This window comes from Onychomys torridus, chromosome 1 (assembly GCF_903995425.1).
Source record: "Onychomys torridus chromosome 1, mOncTor1.1, whole genome shotgun sequence".
Taxonomy (NCBI): domain Eukaryota; kingdom Metazoa; phylum Chordata; class Mammalia; order Rodentia; family Cricetidae; genus Onychomys; species Onychomys torridus.
This window is the reverse complement of record NC_050443.1, coordinates 65,957,087-65,980,383: the sequence shown is the minus strand read 5'-3', so window position 1 is coordinate 65,980,383 and position 23,297 is coordinate 65,957,087. Positions and strand designations below refer to the sequence as shown.

At 35.4% G+C, this 23,297-nt stretch overlaps 1 pseudogene; it reads right to left on the bottom strand.

Moving 5' to 3' along the window:
- Positions 1 to 8,661: 8,661 nt before the first annotated feature.
- On the bottom strand, positions 8,662 to 22,823 carry LOC118597639 (annotated as a pseudogene).
- Positions 22,824 to 23,297: the final 474 nt, after the last annotated feature.

Here is a 23,297-nt window from a genome sequence, read left to right as displayed (position 1 = left end):
TTGGACTCCTGTGCAATCTCTGCTGTGGGATGCTGTGAATATGTGTTGCTCTGATTGGTTGATAAATAAAATGCTGATTGGCCAGTAGACAGGCAGGATATATAGGTGGGGCAAGAAAACTTGGAGAATTCTTCAAAGAGGAGGGCTGAGTCAGGAGTTCATGCCAGACACAGAGGAAGCAAGGTAACAAAGCAGAACTGAGAAATGATACCAAGCCACTTCGTTAAACATTAATAAGTATTATGGTTTAATTTAAGTATAAGAGCTAGTCAGTAATAAGCTGAGCTAATGGCCAAGTAGTTATAATTAATATAAGCTTCTCAGTGTCTGAGTGATGACTTAACAAGCAGCTATGGGACCTCAGTGCCAAGCAAGACAGGAAAAATCCTCCAAGTACGAGTCTCTCTCTCTCTCTCTCTCTCTCTCTCTCTCTCTCTCTCTCTCTCTCTCTCTCTCTCTCTCTCTCTCTTTCTCTTTCTCTTTGAATTTTACATCCAGACCACAGATTCCCTTCTGACTTCTCCTCTCATTCCCATCCTTCACCTAACTTCTGCATGGTCCCAATCAACTGCTTTTCTATTTCTGTCCATAAAAGGGCAGGACTCCAATGGGTATCAACAAAGCATGACATATTATGTTGCTGTAGGACTAAGCTCATCCCCTTATATGAAGGCCCCAGGAAAGGCAACCCAGTATTAGGAATAGGTTACCAAGAGGGAGACAAGGTGCTAGGGACAGCCACTACTTCCTTCCTCTCTTCAGCACGATTCTCTGAGTTCTGCCTAGAGTTTTGTTGTGGGTCTCTTAATCTCTTCCAATAAGTAACTGGATGAAGCCTCTCTGATGACAACTGAGGTAAACACAAACCATGAGTATAGCAGAATATTTTTCGGCATCATGTTGAATGTTTTCTGTTGTTCTATCCTTTATCTCTGGGCCATCCAGCCTCTGGGTCCTGGTACTCCAGGCAGTGTCAGGAGTGAGCTCACTCTTGTGTCATGGGTATCAGGCTGGACCAGTCATTGGTTGCCCACCACAATCTCCATGTCTCCCTTACTCCAGGCACAACCCAAAGGCAGGAGAGAATGTGTGTCAAAAGTTTTGGTCCTGGGTTGGTGTCCCAATCCATTTACTGGAAGTGCTGCCTAGTCAAGTGGCAGTTCAGACTAGGTATCCACTTTTGCTAGGAGTCTTGCATGGGTTCTTCCTTGTAGATTCCTGGGAATTTTCCTATTACCAGCTTTTTACCTGAGCCCAGAATTTCCCCCTCCACCTTCTAGTCATCTCTTTCAGTACCCTCCCTTTCCACCTCCAAAAAGAATTCCTCATGTTCCCATCCCCAAACTCCCCCAGTTTACTCATTATCTCTCTTTTCTTTCCCCTCCCAAGGAGGACCATGCATGCCAACTTGGTCCCTCCTTCTTACCTAGATTTTCTGGGGCTGTGGATATAGCATGTTTAACCTTTGCTTTACCTCTCATTGCCACTTATAAGTTTTGTCTTTCCGACTCTGAGTTACCTCACTTAGGAAATTTTTTCTTCTTTTTTCCTTGTCTCAAATCCCATTTTATTCATTACATTAAGTGTTCAAAAGCATATATACATAATTATCATATGAAACCACAATTTTTGGCTTTTGTAGAGGCAGAAATATGTATTATACAATAAAGAGCAGAAAATCATGCCTATAAGCACTGAGTTTACACTTTCACTATATATAGTTTTAGTGATATAGTTTCACATAGACATTCTGCTAACACTAGTGACTTCAATTGTGGAGAGGTTTGGGAAAGTGATGAGAGTCAGGGTAGGAGGAGGGGTTGTAGGTTTGATGGCTGTGATAGAGGTATTGCTAGATCTTGTAGTCATATTGGAAGAATAGTGATATAGTTGTTGAAAATGATGGATACAATGATTGGTCTGGAGAGTAAATGGTGATGGACATGATAGTGCTGAGGAAGGGGTGATGCCGAACAAACATGGTAATTGCTGTGATAGTGATGTAAGGGTGGTAGAAATGATGGCAGAATTGGTGGAAATGATGGTTGGGATGGTGATCAATGTATCATGGTGGCCATGCCTAGGTTGTAGTATTTAGATGTCAGGATAGTTGTGCTGACATCTCATGGTGGGGAATGATGTTACATTGACTGTAAATTAATAACAATCATTTGTGCAAAACTATTGTCATTATCTCATGCATGTGAAATAATGTCATATTGTAGTGATATAATGTGTCCCCCAATATATTGTGCATTCTAATAAACATATCTGGGTCAGAGGCAGAACAACCACTAGATACAGAGGCCAGATAATGGTGGCCTTTAATCCTATCACTTGGGAGGCAGAGTTTCACCTGGATCTCTCTGAGTTCCAGCCACACTGGGAATAGCCAGCCATTGTAACAAGAACCTTTAATCCCAGGAGTTGATTCCAGGAGCAGAAAGGTATATAAGGCATGGAGACCAGGAACTAAAGCTGATTAAGATTTCAGGCTTTCAAGGAGCAATTCATCTGTGACTCATTCTGGATGAAGACTCAAGAGGTTTCCTGTCTGAGGAAGCAGGATCAGCTGAGGAATTGGCAAGGTGAGGTAATATATTCTTCATAAAGACATTATGTCAGGGATCCTACCATTATCCTCAATTTGTTCATGAAGAAGAAAGCAGAAAGAGATTACTTCCTTTTGTCTAAGATCACCCAGCTGGGAGGCTTTGGAAATTATACTCTGAACCAGACATTTTGCCTTTATCCTTCCTTCCTTTCTTCCTTCCATCCTTCCTTCGTTCCTTCGTTCCTTCGTTCCTTCCTTTCTTCCTTTCTATCTTTCTTTCTTTCTTCCTATCTTTCTTTCTGTATGTATGTATGTTAATTAAATTTATTAATTTATTTTACATCATAACTGAAATTTTCATCACTCCTCTTCTCTAATTATCTCCCCATAACTCCCATCTGCCCCCCTGAAATCTACTCCTCCTCTGTTGCTCTTCAAATAGGTGTAGGACTTCTATGGATACCAACAGATCATGGCGTATCAATTTGAGTTAGTACTATGTTTTTTCCCTCATTTTAAGGCTTGGTAAGGCAACCCAGTATGAGAAACATGTTTGCAAAACCTGCCAAAGTAACAACAGGCCTGGTTCCCAGTTCTAGGAGTCCCACAAGCAGACCAATTTATACAACAGTCACACATATGTAGAGACCTTAGGGTCTCAGCATGAGGGCCTGTTTGCAGTTGTTTCAGTGTCTATGAGTTCTTATGTGCCCAAGTTAATTATCTCTATGGGTTCCTTTTTGATGACCTTAAGCCCCCTGGCTCTCACAATCTTTAAATCCTCTCTTCAATAGAATTCCCATTGCAGAGACCAGTGCTTTGCTGTAAATCTCTGTATCTGCTTCCATTACTTACTGGATGAAGGCTGTCTAATGGCAGCTAGTGTAGTCACTAGTCTGATTATAGGAAATGGCCAGTTTAAGCTACCTATCACTATTGCTGGGAGTCTTATCTGGGGTTTGCTTGTAGATTCCTGGGAGTTTCCATTCAACCAAGATTCTACCTTATCCCAAAATGTACCCCTATCAAGACATCTCTTTTATTATTCACATCCAAACTAGATCACTTATGTTCCAATTCCCACTCTTCCCTTCTTTACCCAGTAGATCATTCCTAGGAAAATCTATGCATATCAGTTCTCTGTTGGAACCTCCTTGTTACCTAGTCTCTCTAGGGCTGCAGATTGGAACACGGTTATCCTTTACTTTCGAGCTAATATCCATTTATGAGCAAGTACATACCATGTTTGTCTTTCTGTGTTTGGGTTACCTTACTCAGGATGATTTTTTTCTAGTTCCATCCATTTGCCTTCAAATTTCATGATGTCATTGTTTTTAGCATCTGAGTAATATTCCACTGTGTTAATATACCACAACATACCTATGGACATCTGAATTTTGACAGAGAAGCCAAAAATGTATCAATGGAACAAAGGAAGCATCTTTAACAAATAGTGCTAGCAGAACTGAATGTCACATGTAGATGAAAGCAAATGTATCCATATTTTTGACTCTCTACAAAACTCATGTCCAAGTGGGTCAAAGACCTCAACAAAAATCCAGTTACACAGAACCTGATTAGAAGAAAAAGTGAGAAACAACTTTGAATGCATTGGCATTAGCACAGGAAATAACTTTCAGAATATAAGACTAGTAGCACAGACATTAAGATTAATAATTAATAAGTGGGACCACATGAAACTGAACAGAGTATCTAAGGCAGCAGACACTGTCTATAAGACAAAATACCAGCCTACACAATGGTAAACAATCTACACCAACCCCATATCCAACAGGTGGTAGATTTCCAAAATACATAAATAACTCAAGAATCTACACATCATAAAACTAAATAGTCCAATTGAAAAATGTGGTAGAGATCTAAATAGAGAATTATCAAGTGAAGAATCTCAAATGACAGGGAAACACTTAAATAAATTTTCAACAACCTTAGCCACCAGAGAAATGTAAATCAAAATCTTACACATGGCAGAATGGAGAAGAAAACACACACACACACACACACCAAGTGGCAGCTCATGCTGGAGAGGATGTGGAAAAAGATCACTCTTCTAACCTGGTCGTGCCTTTAATCCCAGCGCTTGGCAGACAGAGCCAAGCAGATCTCTGTGAGTTCAAGGCCAGCTTGGTCTACAGAGCAAGATTTAGGACAGGAACCAAAACTACACAGAGAAACCCTGTCTCGAAAAATCCACAAAAATGGAGACTCTTCTATTACTGGTGGAGTGCAAATTTATACAGCTACTTTGGAAAACAATATGATGGTTTTTCAGAAAGCTGGGAATTGATCTACTTCAAGACTCAACTAAATCACTCTTGACCATATAACCAAAGGATTCTCAGTCATACCCCAAGGACACTTGCTTAACTAAGTTTATGGCAGCTTTATTCATACTAGCCAAAACTTGAAAACAACCTAGATGTCCCTCAATTGAGGAATGGGTAAAGAAAATAGTTTTAATGGCTATACTGTTGAAGTATGAAATTTCAGTTATTGCATACTTTGCTTGGTTCATGTGACACAGATACACAACCTCAACAACAAGATCATCCAGATGATTACAATTTAACAGAAAGAGAGAGAGTATTATGGGAAGAAACTCCCCAGTGACTGGTGAGACCAGTGATCCTCTTTCACTAGGCTTCATCTTTCTATGTTAGACCCATTTCAACATGATTACCTTAAGAACCAATCCTTTAAACCACTAGAGTTTGGAAAGAATTGACATCTAATCATAGCAATTTAAATCTGCATCTCATGTACAAAGTTTGGTAAAATGGTAGAAGGAAACATTGTCCCATTTTAATAATTTATATAAAAATTCATTCATTTTCCTTCAAAAATTTATATGCATAATAGTGTTTGGTGCTTTTTAGACAACATATGCCCATCGTTTTCCAGTTGTAATAAAGGCAATAATATTAAGCAGAATATCTACTCAGCAGACAAATCCTTAACAATGCCTGAATTAGTTTTCAGTCTTGTTTGAAATTATTTGACAGAATTTACTTAAGCATGCAAATGTTTACTTTTTTTCATAGCTTGAAGGTAAAATCTATCTTGGTTGGAAGTCATGGGACATAATCTTGGGTCAACTGGTTCCACCACATCTGTGAACAGGAAAGCAACAAATAAGAATGCTATTGTTTAGCTCATACTTTCCGTTGTATTTCGTAAAGAAACATAACCAAAAAAAAGGATTGCATCTGCATCATTCAATCCAAAATAATTCAACAAATTTGGAATAATCCCTGATAGATATTCTTTGATTTTTGTTATCATATTTATGGTAACTGATATCAAATTGATAATTAACATTTTGCACTACAATGACCTTGGTTTATGAACACATTTCTGTGTGCCTAAACAAGATCCTTCAATCTACTTTGCAAGATAACTTCCCATGCTATATACCAGCTGTACAAACTTGCAGACATTTTTTGATTGGAGTCTGTTATGTATCTGGGATGTGAAATCCCACATTTAATGTTTCCATATATTCTGTTCAGGCTCCATTGTAGATCCTGAGTAGGAATGTTGCTGTTAATATCCGGGCATAACAAAGGAAATGTTGGAGAAATGATGTGCTAGGATTATATGATAAGCAGTAAGCAAGAGGGAATGAGTAACTTTATCATTAGAGTCATTGACTAGAAAATGTTAAGGGAAATAACCCTGAGGCATCCTCAAGACCCATGTTTTCCTTCTGTCTCAACAACTTGATAGCATGTGCAAATATACTGGGGGACACAGATGGTTGGAATACCATTCCATTCTGGATGTCAATTTTACAAGCCCAGGCATCCTGATAACAGCTAGTAATTCAAACTGTATGCTAGGGACACTTGACTCCTTTAAACACATTTTTACATACGATGTTAAAGAAGTTATTTAGAATCTTGAGTCCTTGATTGAAAAAAAAAGATGGAGGATCAAATAGTACCCACAAGCTCATATGATGTCTATAGAACTGTGTATTTTCTGTAAATCTCATGAAATACTAGAGCTCTATATAGAAGACACCTTGTTTCATCTAAGTAAACCAATTCATCTTCAAAATGAGTGATGCTTTACTTTGATGATGATTATGATGATGATGATGATTATTATTACTATTATTATTATTATTATTATTGTTATTATTTTGGTTGCAGCCAAAACAGAGGAATCAGTGTGTAGTATCTTCAGAGGCCAGGTCCAGTCTTCAAAATGAGTATCTAATATAAGTAAGAATAACTCAAATTGAAGCGAGGGGTCCTAAACTAATAGCTATAATATACACATAGATGACATGGAACAGAAGTGTGTAGACCCGGTACCTGCTGCTTCCATCTATCTGAGCCTATAGGCACCCTTCTCTTATTTGATTATGAAAACAATAGTCTCCTAACGTCCTCCAACCCTTCTGGCTCTTGGAATCTTTCTGCCTCCACTTGTGTGGAAATCCTTGAGCTCTGAGGAGAGGGATTTGATATAGATCTACAACTTAGCCGTTCTCTCTACAAAATGTCTGGCTGTGGGTCTCTATATCTTCTCCCTTCTGCTTCTGGAGGAAGCTGTTCTGATGATGATTGAATCAGGTGCTGATACATAAAGATAGATTATCCACAGGAATCATTTTATTTGTTTTCTTTTAGACCAATAGTCTTTGGTTTTACCCCTGGTTTCAGGGCTATCTAGTGTCAGATCCTTGACTATCCATTCAGTTATGAGTGTGAGTTCCATTGCAAAAAGTGGACCTTGGTTAAATTAGACATTGGTTTTCTATATCCAAAATTTCCCTTCCATCCTTGCCCTTCCATATTTTGTAGTCAGGACACAATGTAAATCAAAGGACTCTTTATTGTAGGAGTTAATAGGTCTCTGACACTTATGCCTGTTTGGGGGATATTTCTCCAATGTTAGGTTGCCCTGTCCAACTTCAATGCAATAATTTTTCTCTACCCTATTAATTTTTTTTATTTTGTTCTTTGCTCTTAGATGCCTTCTTTTTCTGATGAGAGATATTGGGGGAATAGTCTGGAAGGAAGCATATGTAGGGAGAAACCAGGAGGAATAGAGTGAGGGGAAATCATAATCAAGATACTTTGCATGAAAAAGTATCTCTATTCCAAAAAAGAGAAAGGATAACCAGAAAAAAAGTAGTAAAAGATGTGTGCATCCTAATGTAACGTTCTACATCATCCCATAAATAATGGCATAATTTATGGAATAGAGTCTCTGTTTTCTCATCATTTCTGAATTTCATTTGTAATTATTGTGGATAGTAGGACAAGTTGACTCTTCTTTAATACTCAGGTTGTTATGGAAGAAGGATTTTTCAAACCTTAAAGAATGGCTGGGTTAGAGAACAATGTGTGTGTCTATGTGTTTCTTTGTAAATGTGCACATGTATGTAAATGAGTGTTTATTAGCAGGGGTATATGTGGGATATGAAGGGCATGATATATAAAGAAGTAGGAAAATGAGAAAACTTCCTTTTCTTAACATTATGTTTTTAGTGAAACTGAATAATATCTGGACCCTCTCCCTATTCTTCCTACAGTCACTGTCACTTCACAAGACATGATTTTCAAGTTAAGTGACTCTTAATTCTTTATTATTTTTGTTGTATATCAATGTATATATGCCACATAAACACAAAATACTTGGTCCAAAAATGAAATAATTAATTTATGCAAATTCCTCTTCATCCCATATCAAATTGAATGGAGTCATCACTTAAATTCATGTCTATATACTCTCCATTGTAGTGATTTAGTAAGGAACACAACCTTATAACTGTATAAGTTATACTGGAAATGCTATATTAGATGTTAATATATAAAATTCAGACTAATGCATAGCTATTATCCAATTCAACAACAAGCATGGCTATAAGATAGGAAACCAGCCTTATAGGTATAGTAATGTCAGGTCACCAAAGTCCATGAGAATTGAGGTCTGGGCCAAATTTTATACCTCTACTTTGTAGTTTATTTTCTGCTTTGACTCATGAGACAAAGTATATACTTTGACCTAAAATTTGACAGTCACAATGTCAGTGTAGTCTTGTTGGGAAACATGTTCTAATGATAAAGGTTAATTTAATCCGTATTTTTAATTTTAAAATGTACTTTCCCAAACTTTTGAAAAGAATTTCTCTCAGGTCTTAAGAAAATAACGAAGCACTTTGGAGCAAAGATGCAAAGAAGCAGCCCAGCACTAGAGGCCAAGATACAGAACACCTCCACTGCCACCATAGCCTTGCCCTTGGTGCTGTGGTAGACAGGGAGGAAGGTAACCCATACACTACAGAACACCAGCATGCTGAATGTCAGGTACTTGGCTTCATTGAATGTGTCAGGCAGATTTCTGGCCAAGAAAGCTACAGTGAAGCTTCCCATGGCAATGGAGCACAAGTATCCCAGAACACAATAGAAGGCAATAATTGACCCTTTGTTACAGACAATCAAAATGTGGTCTTTTTCAACATGTATGTCAACATCAACAAATGGTGGGGAAGTCCCCAACCAGATTCCACATAGAATCAGTTGAATCACTGTGCAAATTGGAATGATGAAGTTAGGTGCCCCTGACATCAGCAGCCACCTCAATCTAATACCTGGAGTAGTAACCTCGAAGGCCAGTACTACTGTAATTGTCTTGGCCAAGACTGTAGAAGCAGCCACAGTGAACATCACAGCAAATATGCTCTGCTGCATGAAGCATGTGGCCTCATTGGGTTGGCCAATAAAGAGCAAAGAACAGAGAAAGCAAAGGATGAGGGAGATGAGTAGAACATAGCTGAGAGTTCTGTTATTGGCCTTGACTGTGGGAGTGTCCTTGTGCTTCAGAAAGACACCCAGTACAAAAGCTGTGAGAATAGAAAAACATAGAGCCAAACAGGCTAGAGACATTCCCAAGAGGTCTTCATAACCCAGGAATGCCACCACTTTTTTGAGACAGTGATTTCCTTCAGGGTTGGGATAGTGATCATCAGGGCACTTCACACACTGATCCATGTCTGGTACAGGAATAAATGTATCATTAGGTTTAATATTTATTTTATTTTATAGGATATATTATATGGATAAATTTTAAAAAATCTCCAGAAATTAGCCTTTTTTTGAGACAGGGTTTCTCTGTGTAGCTTTGGAGCCTGTCCTGTAACACACTACGTGGCCCAGACTGGCCTCAAACTCAGAGATCTGCCTGCTTCTGCCTCCTGAGTACTGGGATTAAAGGTGTGCACCACCACAGCCTGGCAATTAGCCTTAATTTTTGAGGTAGACAGAAAGTTATGTTTTTATTTAAGAAGTAATAGCAATAACAAAATCTACTATTTTAATGCACAATTTTGAAAATCTGTCATTTATCATTTACAGCCAAGACCTTTTAGTTATTTGTCAAAATTAACATGTGACAGCATATTGTTTACACAATAAAACACTTTTTTGAGTACAATATAGAAACACATATTTATTCTTAACAATTCTGTAGGTTACAAAGTATTAAATCATAAGAGCATATTCTTCCTTAGATACATTTGTCTTTCTATCAGCTGCAAGGCAAGTACTATATAACAGTGCCCTTTTGTAACTGCTTGGGTACTGAAACATGAACAACCCATATATTGCTTAAAAGACTACATGAATAATGTCAGGGAAAGCAGAAGATTCATGAACCATTTCCAACGTAAAGTCTTTACATGTTAAATATATCACGTTTATTATTAGGTTTCTTATGTATTTTGGTAACAAACAGAATCTACCCATTTACTAATTTCTATAAGTTTGGACCATAATAGAAAAATGTTTATTGAGAAAGCAACATGATGAAGATATTTTCCATATTTTTAAATTAAGAAAATTATTCATTTATTTCACTTCCAGAACAGTTTCCCTTTCCTTCTCTATTCCCTTTTACTTCCCACAGCTCTCGTCTGCACCATAATCCATGTCTCCTCTGTTTCTCTTCAGGAAGGGACATGCCTTCCATGGGTACCATGGAAGCCTGGCATATCTAGATGAGGTAGGACTAGGATCTGCTCGTAACAACATAGATAGGGCACACAATAAAGAATAGAAGGAAGAGCTTTCTTCCACCCATATCAGGTAGTTTATAACATCATATTTTTCAACTGCATTCAATTGACTAAATCAATAGAGCAAACTTTAAAGTAACAATATTATTCTTTTTAAGAGTCTTTCCATTTGTGACTGTATATCCTTACCAATTACTTCTGTTCTCTCATATTTTAGAATGTGATATTGTCCAAACAATTGGACTAAAACATTCATATTCTTTTATTATTCTAATAAATTTATAATTATTATTTTCTATAAAATCGTTTATTTTCATTATTTCGAAAATACACATAAGCAGTTACCAATTTTTTTAAAATTGGTACATTGTTTTTATTTTCAATTACTCTAAAGTTAATATATGTAAAACATAGTTTTCATCAATTTGCTTTTTACTTTGTATTCCATGAAACTGTTTTTCCCATTATTCACTTGGTCCTCTACAAAATATTTTTAATATTTCAATAGAATTATTTGTATGTAAATTCTGCACGAATCTCCATGCTAATGTTGTTTAAATTATTTAGAACAATTTACATTCTCTTCTGCAGATTAAATAAAACAGCAATTTTATTTCTTAGGTTTGTGTTATTACTCCCAAAGCAATTAATTCCTCTTTTCAGTTACCTGCTATGGTACTTATAACATCCCTATTAAATGTTCCATGGGTGCCCTGTCACTAAAAAAATATCCCCACCTATTCAGTCTGAAAAGTTTCCATGCATACTTGTTTTCAACATTGAAATGTTAAAATAAATGTTTCAATTTTGAATTCTATATGTTGTCTATAAACTCACCTGTGAACTAGTCTACAAATGAAAATACAACAAAACAATTGACAGCATGATCTACATAGGACACATAAGAAAATGCTTGCCTCTTAATCAGGAGGCATCATCCATGAACATCTACAAATTATCACAAATCTCACATATGCTATGTAAATAAGAATTTACAGCTCCCATGTCTTAGGAAAGAAGAAAAAAAATAGATATATTATGAAGGACTAGATTCCAGGCTAAGATAAATGCGACAGTGATATTTAGTACTCTAAAACAGTTACCAAATGAAACTACTATGTGAATAGGTGCTGGAGTAATGATTTAAATATGTGTTTCAGCACATGGGTTGTGATGCTCAAAGACAGAATTGCTGCTCATATGATTACATGATGGATTTTATCTTTTCAGTTCCCAGAAGGTATCATTGAGACAACCGTAATTGACTAATCTAATGAATCTGTTGGTATGTTGTATATTTACCTGACATATTGGAAATTTCATTCTCTGGGCAAGGGATGCAATCAAAGCAGCACACAGCCTTTCCATGTTGAGGGGATTTTCTGAATCCTGCACTGCAAGGCACACTGCATATTGAGGATGGAATCTGAGTAAATATCAAATGGAATATAATGAAAAAGCCTTATATACCTGGGAATAGTGATAAAAATTTAGAAAATGGTACTGTTGTAAAAACCTTTTACAAATATGCAAATAAATTAAAAAGTAACATTTATTTTATATTGTAGTTATATATTGTACATGTATTGTGATTTATATAATATGAAACTTATATGTGTATGTGTGTGTTTCTATTTAATCTATATTTATCTATCTGTTGTAGACATAGACACATAGACATAGTAATATGTAGCTATGAAGTTGGAAGACATTGGTGGCTAGTAAATGTCCAAGTCTCCCTACGGCTTGGCAACTTATCTCAAAAGCTCTATAACATGTGGCTCCCTTCCTCCAGAAGAATTTCCTGCCCCTACCTACCCTTATTTAGGGAATGTATCTGAGACGGCAGGATTGAAAAGCTGTGTCTAAACCAGATGTCTCTCTCTAAAACAGATGCTGGTTCATCTTCGGCTTGAACTTTGGCACAGATTCCTTCTAGAAGATTCCTGCTAGGATTTCTGTATAGGACCCTACTGCTACAGAATAAGTCTTGTGATGACAGTTTGACACTTAATGTAAATTATCACTTGTCCCCAGTCTCTCCAGTCATATACATATATATATACATATATATACAATATATATATATATATATATACACAATATATATATATACACACACACACACACATATATATATATATATATATATATATATATATATATATATATATTTCCTTGTATTCTAGAATAAATTTTGGCTGATTCATCGAAGTCTGTCTCCTGAAGGGTTGTCTCTGCTCATGCTCAAGGACCATGTACAAAGCTTTCTGTCAGAGCTACTGACTTTACCCTCTCAACTTTGTGGCCAACAAGCAAAGAGGAAAAGAAGACCCCTCACAAATTATGCATATTCATACTACTGAAATAAAATGTGTCCTGAAAGAAAAATCGAGAAATGTAAGAAAGAAGTTAGTGACTATATTTGAAAATACTCTATCTCAGGAGGGTGCTGAAGTCAACCTAGAGATTTTGGTTACTTATGTTGCTTATAGAGTAGTAGTACAGGTAAGTCCAACAAACCTGACTACAGTCTATGGTCCACTTTATCATTTCTTCAGAGATATACAATTGTTGACCATGTAGCAAATGTTTGGAAAACTTTCCTATTTTCACCTTCAGTCCAAGATTAGGCAAAAACTCAGTGCTGTAGTGAATGTCATACTCCACATCTTGGTTTACTTTCTGATTCATGTTTACTTGGTCTCCAACAGGGTTTATAAATTGTATGTTCTTCAGGAAATGGACCATCTGAAACATTTATTATGTTAGTTTCAAGTATGCCTACACATTAGAAGAAATATTTAGAAGTGTAGATTGCCATTAATTATCATTAATCTTTCTAGAAATGTGACTTAATACCAAATACTCATGTAGTAGATGGAAAAATCCAAATAGGGATAATAACAACATTATGACTTGGAAATACCAACTTTTTAGTGATATTGATTATTTAACAATTGCACACCTGAATGATATTCATGGAGGGTAGAGAGATAATACCCACAGTATTTCTTCTAAATGTTACCTCATAATTAGCTAAGGAAGTGAGGTCATTGGTATGTTAAAAAAACGTGTTGAAGAATTAATTGCTGTTATTTATAATCTATTTACTTAATTGCTGACATACATTTTGATCACTTAAAAGGACATTCAGTTTCTTGTTGGCTTTCAAATTTTGATGGAAAGAAATAGATTACTGTTTCAAATATATATATGTGGAAGAATTATTATGGGAAACATTCTTGGCATATATCATGAATATCTGTCTGAATGTCACTGTTGCCAGGATTAAGGTCTATAAACAGTAAATTTCCCATGAAATTCTGTCTAAAGGATACACAATTGTGTATGATAGAAATGATCCTGGAATTCTTTGAGAGAACAAACATTAACCATTATGAAATTATATTTACATCACTACATTACATTCATTGGAATACTTATTACCTTCCAAGAGTCAAACTCCAGTTTTTCCACAGAATACTTTGACAATGTATCAACTTCTTTTAGCAGCATCTCATGGAGTGCATGGGCCACAGCATGCACAGTATTGTATAGGACATAACCTGTATGACTCACAGACAATTCAAAATGGTGCTGGAATAACCAGTGAATTCTTTTTTCTAATGAGTAATTTTTAAGGTTCATTGAATTAAATGAAGTCAGAGAACAATTAAAATAAATCCACCATAATTTGGTAAGGGAAATTTCACTACTATACTTGGAATCATGTACTGTCTCAATAAATGTTTCAAAACCAGATAATTCAGAAAAGTGAAGTAAAAATGTAAAGGTCCCATAGAAGGAAACAAGAAGGAATTTGCCATTATGTGTGATCATATCCCACTGTAAAGTAGTAACCCAGATCCTCTTGAGGTTTGATAATCTGTAGAGACTAAGGTTAAGTTGTAGATGAGAGTCTTTGTCTCCATAAATGATAACAACTTTGGCTGATGATGTTGTGATCTCATGATAATAGATATTTGTATTTTTCTGGAATAATATTTTATCTCCCATGACAATATGCACAAAGGCTAAGCAAGCACTGTTTCTTTGCATCTCTCTTCTCAATTCTGAGAGAAATTGAAGTACTAGGTCAACATCTGAAATGATTGCTCCAATCCAGTTCCATCTGAAATATACCACCAAAGATACAATGGCCAAGGCCAGAGAAGTGTCCTTAGGAGCCATCTGGTAGAGATGTGGAAACTGTTCATGGCTGCTCAGGAGAGGATGAAATGGCATGTGGATTTTCATGTCATTATGAAATCTTATGTAATTTCTTGTGAATATTTTAAAAAGTACAGAAGAGCTAAGTTTGCTACTAAAATACTTCAAATTTCTCCTTGTCCTTGGGTCTCTTTATGCTAAACTACTGGTATGTGTCTATGCTTTCTGAGTATATATGCTTTGAATTCTATGTATCAGAATACACATATACATACTTTTTTAAAATCTGGCTTGGTATCTGAAAATCAGGATGAATGGTGCCAATATTTATTAAAACTAACTCACCCATGCTTACCTCTGGTCTATTTGTGATGTACAGGAGTGGTCCAAGCATACCAGATGATAACCATATTGGACCTGTAAGCATGATTAAATATCTTCTCTGATTTATACAGTAGTAGTTAGGAAGAAATTCACCTATTTTTGTGGAAAAACTATTCATTTTCCAATCATCCAGGAGGTTACATTCAACTTTAACTAACAGAGAAATGTTGGGTAGAATGTGAGGGTCTTTGTTGATATTTTCAAGAGCAAAATAAAGAGACAAAATCAAGTGGATTTTCTTATATGTCAACCTGAAAAGAGAGCAAAGAGATCATTAGACAATGGGGTCCATACATGATAATATTAAATTAAACTAACTTTATTTTTGAGAAAGTATTTATCTGTGTAGTTTTAGTGCCTGTTCTTGATATCTCTCTCAGTAGACCAGGCTGGCCTCAAACTCATAGAGATCTGACTAGCTCTCCCCTCCTGTGCAGGGATTAAATGTGTTTGACACCACTGCCCAGCCTTAAACTAATAGTTTTCATGTATTTAATGCTTGTTTCTTCCCATTGCTTTGGAGACATAAGCCCTGTTACTGTGCTGTTTGAGAATATGAATTCTCTGAAATTAAGTAAGAATTCTTAAATGTTTAGGAGGTGAATCTCATTCATGTTGGATGCTTTGATTTTTAACTTTCATACAGCTTTATTTTTTTGTCTGTGAGCATGGTGAGAATAAAGTCTTAGAAGACATTTAATCTGCTCATCCCTTTATTGCAGAACTATAGTAAATAATGTAAGTGGAAAATAAGTGGATATTATCTTCTATCCAGATTGTGAAGGATTTTTACAAAAAGCAAATGTTGACAATGCCCTGACTTAGTTATGAATATAAGGAATTGCTAACAAAATATATCCCTCTGTATCACCATCTCTGGGATTCTTTAAATTTATAAGCAATATAAATACCATAATCACTTACATTTTTTCTCTTTATTTCATGCACCTTTGTCCTTTTCCATTCCATTTGATGCTCTATAATCTTCAATAACATATTCTTGTTTATAACAATGACTTTTACTACAAAGAAAAAACCCTCTTCAGATGGGCTCTTGCTATGGGATGTCTTTCTGCATGCTGTGAATATGTTTTGCTCTGATTGGTTAATAATTACAGTCATTTGAACTATGGCAAGTCAGGTGTTAGGTAGGCAGAAAATTGAAGAGAGAGACAGGAAGAAGAAAGGCAGAGAGGAAGAGCCGTCACCCAGCATTCCAGAGAGCAACATGTAATGGCACATAGGTAAAGACACTGAACACATGGCGACTTATAGATTAACAGAAATGTGCTGAGTTTAGGTATAAGAACTAGCTTATAATAAAATTATGTCATAGGTCATGTCCATATAATTCATAATTAATATAAGTCTCTATGTGTTTATTTGGGTCTGAGTGACTGAGGTACCAGGCAGGACACAGGAAAACTGCCAGCTACAGCCTCTCAGGTTGATGGTGAACAATTTAATTTTTATTTGTTCATCGGAATATGTTAGTCTTATTTCTAGATTCCTGTTGCTTTGTGATAATTGTCAAAACATTGTCCTTCTCTAATATCTTAACTTTTAGTCTCTATGCTGTTCATCTGATATTAATAGTGGAGAGGGTGAGTGAATTGGCTTGCATCAATAATCATATTGGTAAATACCCTAACTGATAGAAGCAGATGCAGAGATCCTCGGCCAAGTACTAGGCTGAACATCAAGAGTTCAGTTGAAGAAAGAGAAGAGAGATTCCTTTATCAAGGGGCATCAAGATCATGATAGAGAAATGTACAGAGACTATTTGTGGGATCTCATTAACTGTGGACCAATAGCTGTGGATCTCCCATGGGATTCGACTAGGTGCTCTGCTTATGTAAAGGAGTTGTGTAGCTTTATCTGCTTAAGGACCTTCCTGCTTGTAAGATCAATATCTATCACTGGTGCATGTGTGTGCTTTTTTGGAGCCCAGTGCCTCTGGTGGGACACATTACACAGCCTTGGTGCAGAGGGAGGGGTTTAGACACGCTACAACTGAGTGTACCAGGCTCTGCTGACACCTTACTGTAGGCCTTGTCTTGGAGGGGTGAGAATGGGGGCTGTGTTGTGGCAGAAGGCTGGCAGATGCAATGAGTAGAGGAGGGGAATCTGTGGTAGATATGTAAAATTAATAGAAAATTTCTTAATAAGAAATAAAGAAAATCATATGTAACAATTTGTTAATAATTTGTGTCATTTTCTGTTTTCCTTTGATTGTTTCAGCCATTGTTTCCTCTCATGTGTATTCTCTTGCTTTAGGACAATGATCCATATCTGAGTGCACTAGCCTATTTTGTTGCTCTAAAGCTAATATTCAGTTGAATGAATAGTATAGTTTCCCTATAATTTGTGTTGCTAATGCTTGAATAATTTTACTCTGAAGTTTCTAGTCTTTTATTTCATAAAATTTTCAGTTGGATTCAGAAATGACCAAGCCTGAATTGTTTTTAGTTTTAGTACTCTGCCATTTGGAATGGATTTTATTTAAGTATGGTATTTCCAGTTTTAAATTTGAATTCTCTAGTTTAAGCAACAAAGTTACTATTATATGACATTAATATCTAAAATTACTAAAATCATTTTTCCAAATAAAGTTTCAGAATTTATAATTCTTATTCTTATGGATTTAAGTCATCAGTTTCCATGAACACTTACTATCCATTCATCTTTCATTGAAAGTTTTCACAATTTTGGAGATTTAACCTTCTGTGAATGCAGTTCAATTGCTATTCCTGGCATTGCTATGCATCTAGATTGGAGAGAGTGAAGGCCAAAGCATTCACATAATGTCTTGGGTAAACAAGAGAAAATAGTAGAAAATAAATTAGGATTCTACAATTCCAACAGAATACATTATCTCCATATAAATTGTGCCAAAAATAAAGTGTCAAACTGAAGTTTCATTCATTATTGTTCAAGAATTTTAGTGACCATCAAATGAAATCTATAATAATTCTTAATATATAAAGAAATAGAATACAGTCTCCCAAATGTGTTTGGACCAATAGAGCCTTTATCCAGTAACAGATGGAAGCAGATGCAGAGAGATCCACAATCATGTACCAGGCCAAGCTCAGAGAGTCCAGTTGAATAGAGGAAGAAGGATTATAAGAGCAAGGGTGGGGGTCAAGATCATGATGAGGAAATCTACAGAGAAAACTGAATCAAGCTCAAAGTAACTCATGAACTTTGGACAGCTGTAGAACCTGCATGGCACTGGACTGTGCCCTCTGCTTTCCAGAGACAGTTGTGTGTCTAGGAATGTTTGAAGGGGCCCTAGCATTGTGATTAGGGTCTATCCCTGGTGAATGAGCTGGCATTCTGGATCTCATTATCTATGGTCAGACATCTTGTCCACCCTTGATTCAGTGAGGAGAGGTTTGATCCTGCCTCTACAAAACGTACCAGGCTTAGCTGTCCCCATCATGGGAGAACTTACCCTGCTAGAAGATGGGATGAGGGATAACGGAGGGAAGGCAGGGGTGTGGGGAGTCGAAGGGGTGGGGAGTAGAGATATGGGGGAAGAGAGGAAATGGGAGGAGGGGTGACAAGGGGACCTGTGATGAGTATGTAAAATGAATAAAAAAATTTAAAATACATACAATTTACTACCTTTCTCTCATCAATCAATCCAATCACAAGTTCTAATGAATTACTGAAGCCACAATGTAAAAAGCCTCTGATTAATCACAGAAATTCTGATTATGTCTGTCATAAAAAAAGTTGGAATATGTGAAATCTAATTTATGATATTCTACATCAAAAATACTGATTATACTCTGAAGTAACCTGGACAGACAGACAACTAATAATCATTTTTAGTGATGGTATTTTGAAAGCTGTGATGTATAAACTGAATGAAAATATTTCTTAATAAAAATAAGAAAGAAAAACCAAACCAAACAAACAAAGAGAGATTAACTCTAAAACTGTTCGAGAGACAACATGAAGTTCAAAATCCAGTAAAGCATGTAACTTCATTCCTACAGGCATCATAAAACATTTTGGAGTCATTGGTAATTTTGAGATGTTTGGCCAATTCATGAGTAAACAGGCAACAGAAGAAAAATGCCTGGTTTATTTCATTTTAAAACAAGGGTACTCCACTGAAGATGAAGAATATGTGACCTGTGTGTTTTTTCTGGTATTTTCTAAAATCTCCTGTATACAAATTTATATCCTGTTAAAACAAAAAGTTTTTGGTATCATTTTTTCAACCAACTTTTTTTGTTTGAGAATTTCATGCATGCATATAGGATGTTTGTATATCCCTTTAACTCACATGTTCCTTTTAAGTTGGAATATGCCATCTATAATTGTTTGAAATTAACAACTATCTCAATATAATAATATAGTTAAATTAAAAATTTTAAAAAGGAAAACTGTGGGTGCTGAATATTGGTCTGGTATATTGAAGCAATTCTTCAATTCAAGTTTAAAATGAACTCATAGCAAACATTTCATTCTAACACTATAATTTGTCACAATATCAATTACTGATGTTCTACAAGGCCCATGAAAAGAGGCAATGGCTAGTGTTGTCACATATTGACATATGCTACAGTCAAACATGTTTTCTACAATCAATAATCACATGAACATTTCTTCTGGGAGCCAATACAAATCAAATTTAAATGACATTTGCCCATCTTGTAATCTGTCTTCGAAAGGAAAGTTGTAAAATAAAACAGAGAGAATGTTGGAGAGTGTTTCATGCAGTATTAGATTATAAAATTGAGGAATAAACACATGGATTTCAAATATATTTTAGCAAATTATAAATGCTAAATGTTTGAAGTTGCTAATGAACAACAAAGGGTGAAAAAATTTTAAATTCAGTTCATAGGATATAGGGGTTTTTGAAAATAATATAAAATATCATAAAAATATTATTAATAAGTATTTAGTCAGAATGCCTACTCATAACACAAAAAATTAAAATAGATAAACATTTTGAAATGTATATGAATATATATTGCTTGTATATATGTGCATATATGTATATGTTTATTATATATGTTTAATAAATTACTTGTATTATACTTGTGTTTTAGAAATGCATAATTTATTGCCTTCACTATAAAATTAGATCTCAACTCAACTTGTCAAACAAACATGTAGGTAACTTTTGCTCAATTTTTTAATTTTTACAACATCATTTTCTTCATCAACTATTATGTTCGTTTTTTATGATACACCTGTATGCTGTGTTGGCACAACGTATAATCAGAAATAACACATTTAGAAACATTCTTCTATGACATTTTATGTAATAAAAATATAATTCAAAAAGTATCAGATAATTCAGTGCCTTTTTTGTATGAATGTTTATTTACCTCTAGCATAACAGGAATATGATCAGTACCATCTAGCAACTTTTGTATTTCAGTTGCTTTTATGCCTATGTTCTCCATTTCTTGCCTTAATGAATATTCTAGTAATCTTACTGAGAGAGAGCTGTCATTGAGGAGTGTTTAGCCATAAACTGATGAGAATTTAGAACGAATAAAAAGGGAAATTGCAAGTTCTCTCCTCTCTACTTCCAAAAGAAAGTTTCTCTCCAACTACAAGAACTCTAATGACTGATAGAGATCTGACAAATTGTGCCTAACTTAAGTGAAGATTTTCTCATTCATGCTGTACTGAAACTCCTCTTAGATATTTTTTAAATATGTTTGGTATTTTGGACTCCCAAGTCATCACTCTTTTGATCCCTTTCACTGTGAAAATTGCATTGTCAGTGTGAAAAACATGTGATGTCACATAATGTCATTCCCCATTGTCCTTCATCACTATGGTTTTGTTTTTCACTGAGACCAGGTTTATTGTTGTTCTTCATTATTTCCTTAATCTCTTGAAAATTTCTCACATCTGTTCCATGATCCCAAACATCATCCTCTGCTTTGAATTGCATTCATACATATTTATTAATAAATGAATACAAATTGTCTCAAATATTAAAACTTCATTGTGGTATTCCCCACAGAGAGTACAATGCTCACTTTGTACATGTTTATTACCAGATATTTAGAATGTTACTTGTGACAATTTGCTTAGCATGCTACAGGAGACATTGCTACAATTATCCTAACCAAATATCAAATCCAGTACATACCACCAATCCAGTTTAATTATGTTCAAATGTACAAATCTACAGTATGTTGCACATATTCCCACAACATAGGAACACACTCTTTATAATTGGAAAAAAAAGGAAAAGAGAAAAAAATGTGGAATAAGTACAAGAGATTAAAGTTATGGAACAGAGAATCAAAACATGAAAATATAAAATCAATAGTAAGAAATGTGATCATATTGTGTTTAATAAAGTTCTTTCAAATTGTGGCATATGCTGCAGACAGAAACTTTCATTCTAGCAATTGACAAAGAAAATATAAAGTCAATATTTAAGGTGATATACTATAGTTGTGTTTTTCTTTGGGCTGCCAGCTTAAAAAAAATTACAGGGTGACATATAAATTATAAAAGCTCAGCCTTAACTTAGGCTTATTTCTAAAAGGCTCTAATAACTTTAACACATTTCTGTTAATTTACTTTCTGCCTTGTGGCTTTATAACCATATCTCTTCACTGCCTATCTTGCTTGCTCTCCATCTCCTGTCATGTCTGTCTTATTCTTTCCAGCATTCTGCCTACCCAAAAATCGTGCCTAGACATAGTGGACATTCTGCTTTTCATTAAACCAGAGTGATACATCCTCACAGCATACCCTCTTTATCAAGTACACAAACTGTCTCCTGAAATTGTGTAGATGGGGATTATACATGAACAACATAGAACTTAAAAGAAAAAAAAACCACTACAGATATTGCCATTAAAAAATATCTGTCTGTACATGTGCACAACTAATACAAAATTTAATGCAACAAATAAAATTACCACAGTGAATGATTTTTAAGTTTTTATGCTTGATTTCAGCTGCAGGAATCATACAACACAGCAGTTTTTAAATGATGGCATAAACAACATTTAATAAAAATGCAGTATACTTTTAAGAAATGCACCCATGAAGCATTTAAGAAATACCAATTTGGGCATTCCAACATGATTGAAAAAACACTAGCATAACACTTACAGGAAAATTTACTCAGCCTCAAAGAAATGGACTCCTGTCAGTGCCTTGGATTTTGTTTTTTTGGAAAAATCACTTGCCATTATAAAGGAAATCTCTCTAGAAGAAATATAGACAGGGTGTCTTTTTCAGCTTTCAGCCTGGACAATCTGACTCTATAAAGGTTAATCAGATAACCATTAAATCACCTAAAATAGGGTAAAAATCAGCATAAAAAAGAAATTTTGGTCATGTCCTAGATAGGAAGGTAGGGCAAAACAAACAGAAAACATGAAGAATGATGTTTTGAACATACTTGGGCCTTCTAAGTACATATATTGATGACCAATCAAAAACAAATAAATGAAAGGCATTTACTTCTTATCTAGATTCCTGGTTAAATATTCGTTCTTGATGTGACCATGCTTTGTGTAAATAGAAAAAAAGCAATCAGTGTCTTTATCTTCACCCCAGGTATGTGGATCTTTTAAGTCTCAGAAAGCACCTGGAACGCATCAAACTGCAGAATAGGAAGGAAAGCTTCACAACCAAGAAGAAAAACATCAAATAGAACATGTTTATAATGTTACCAAGAATGGAACCTAGGTGAAAGTGTAAATATGCAGAGTTTCACAGAAAATACGTTTCAAATGTGCCTGCACACACATATGTGTCTCTTTTACCACTCTAGTAGTTAGAAGTGCATTTTATTTCCTAATATAATTCTTCTCAGCTTATTATTCTCTGGAGAACTCTTAAACATTATCACTTCATGGTCTGCATCTGAGTTATTATGCTCAGGTGCAAGAAAATTTTATTTAAGTAATTATCTTCATTTCCAACTATGATTCCCTCCACATAAGTAGACATGAAGGCCCCAGGCTAGCTCCCTCCTGAGATATTTGTGTAACAAACCTAATCCACATGATCTCTTTTCTTATCAACATGTGAAATATTTGAAGCACATAGCATTTGAAATTCCAAAACACCTGGAGCTCCACCTGGCCAATGACAGAGAAATGGATGACATCTACATGAACAACCTGGACT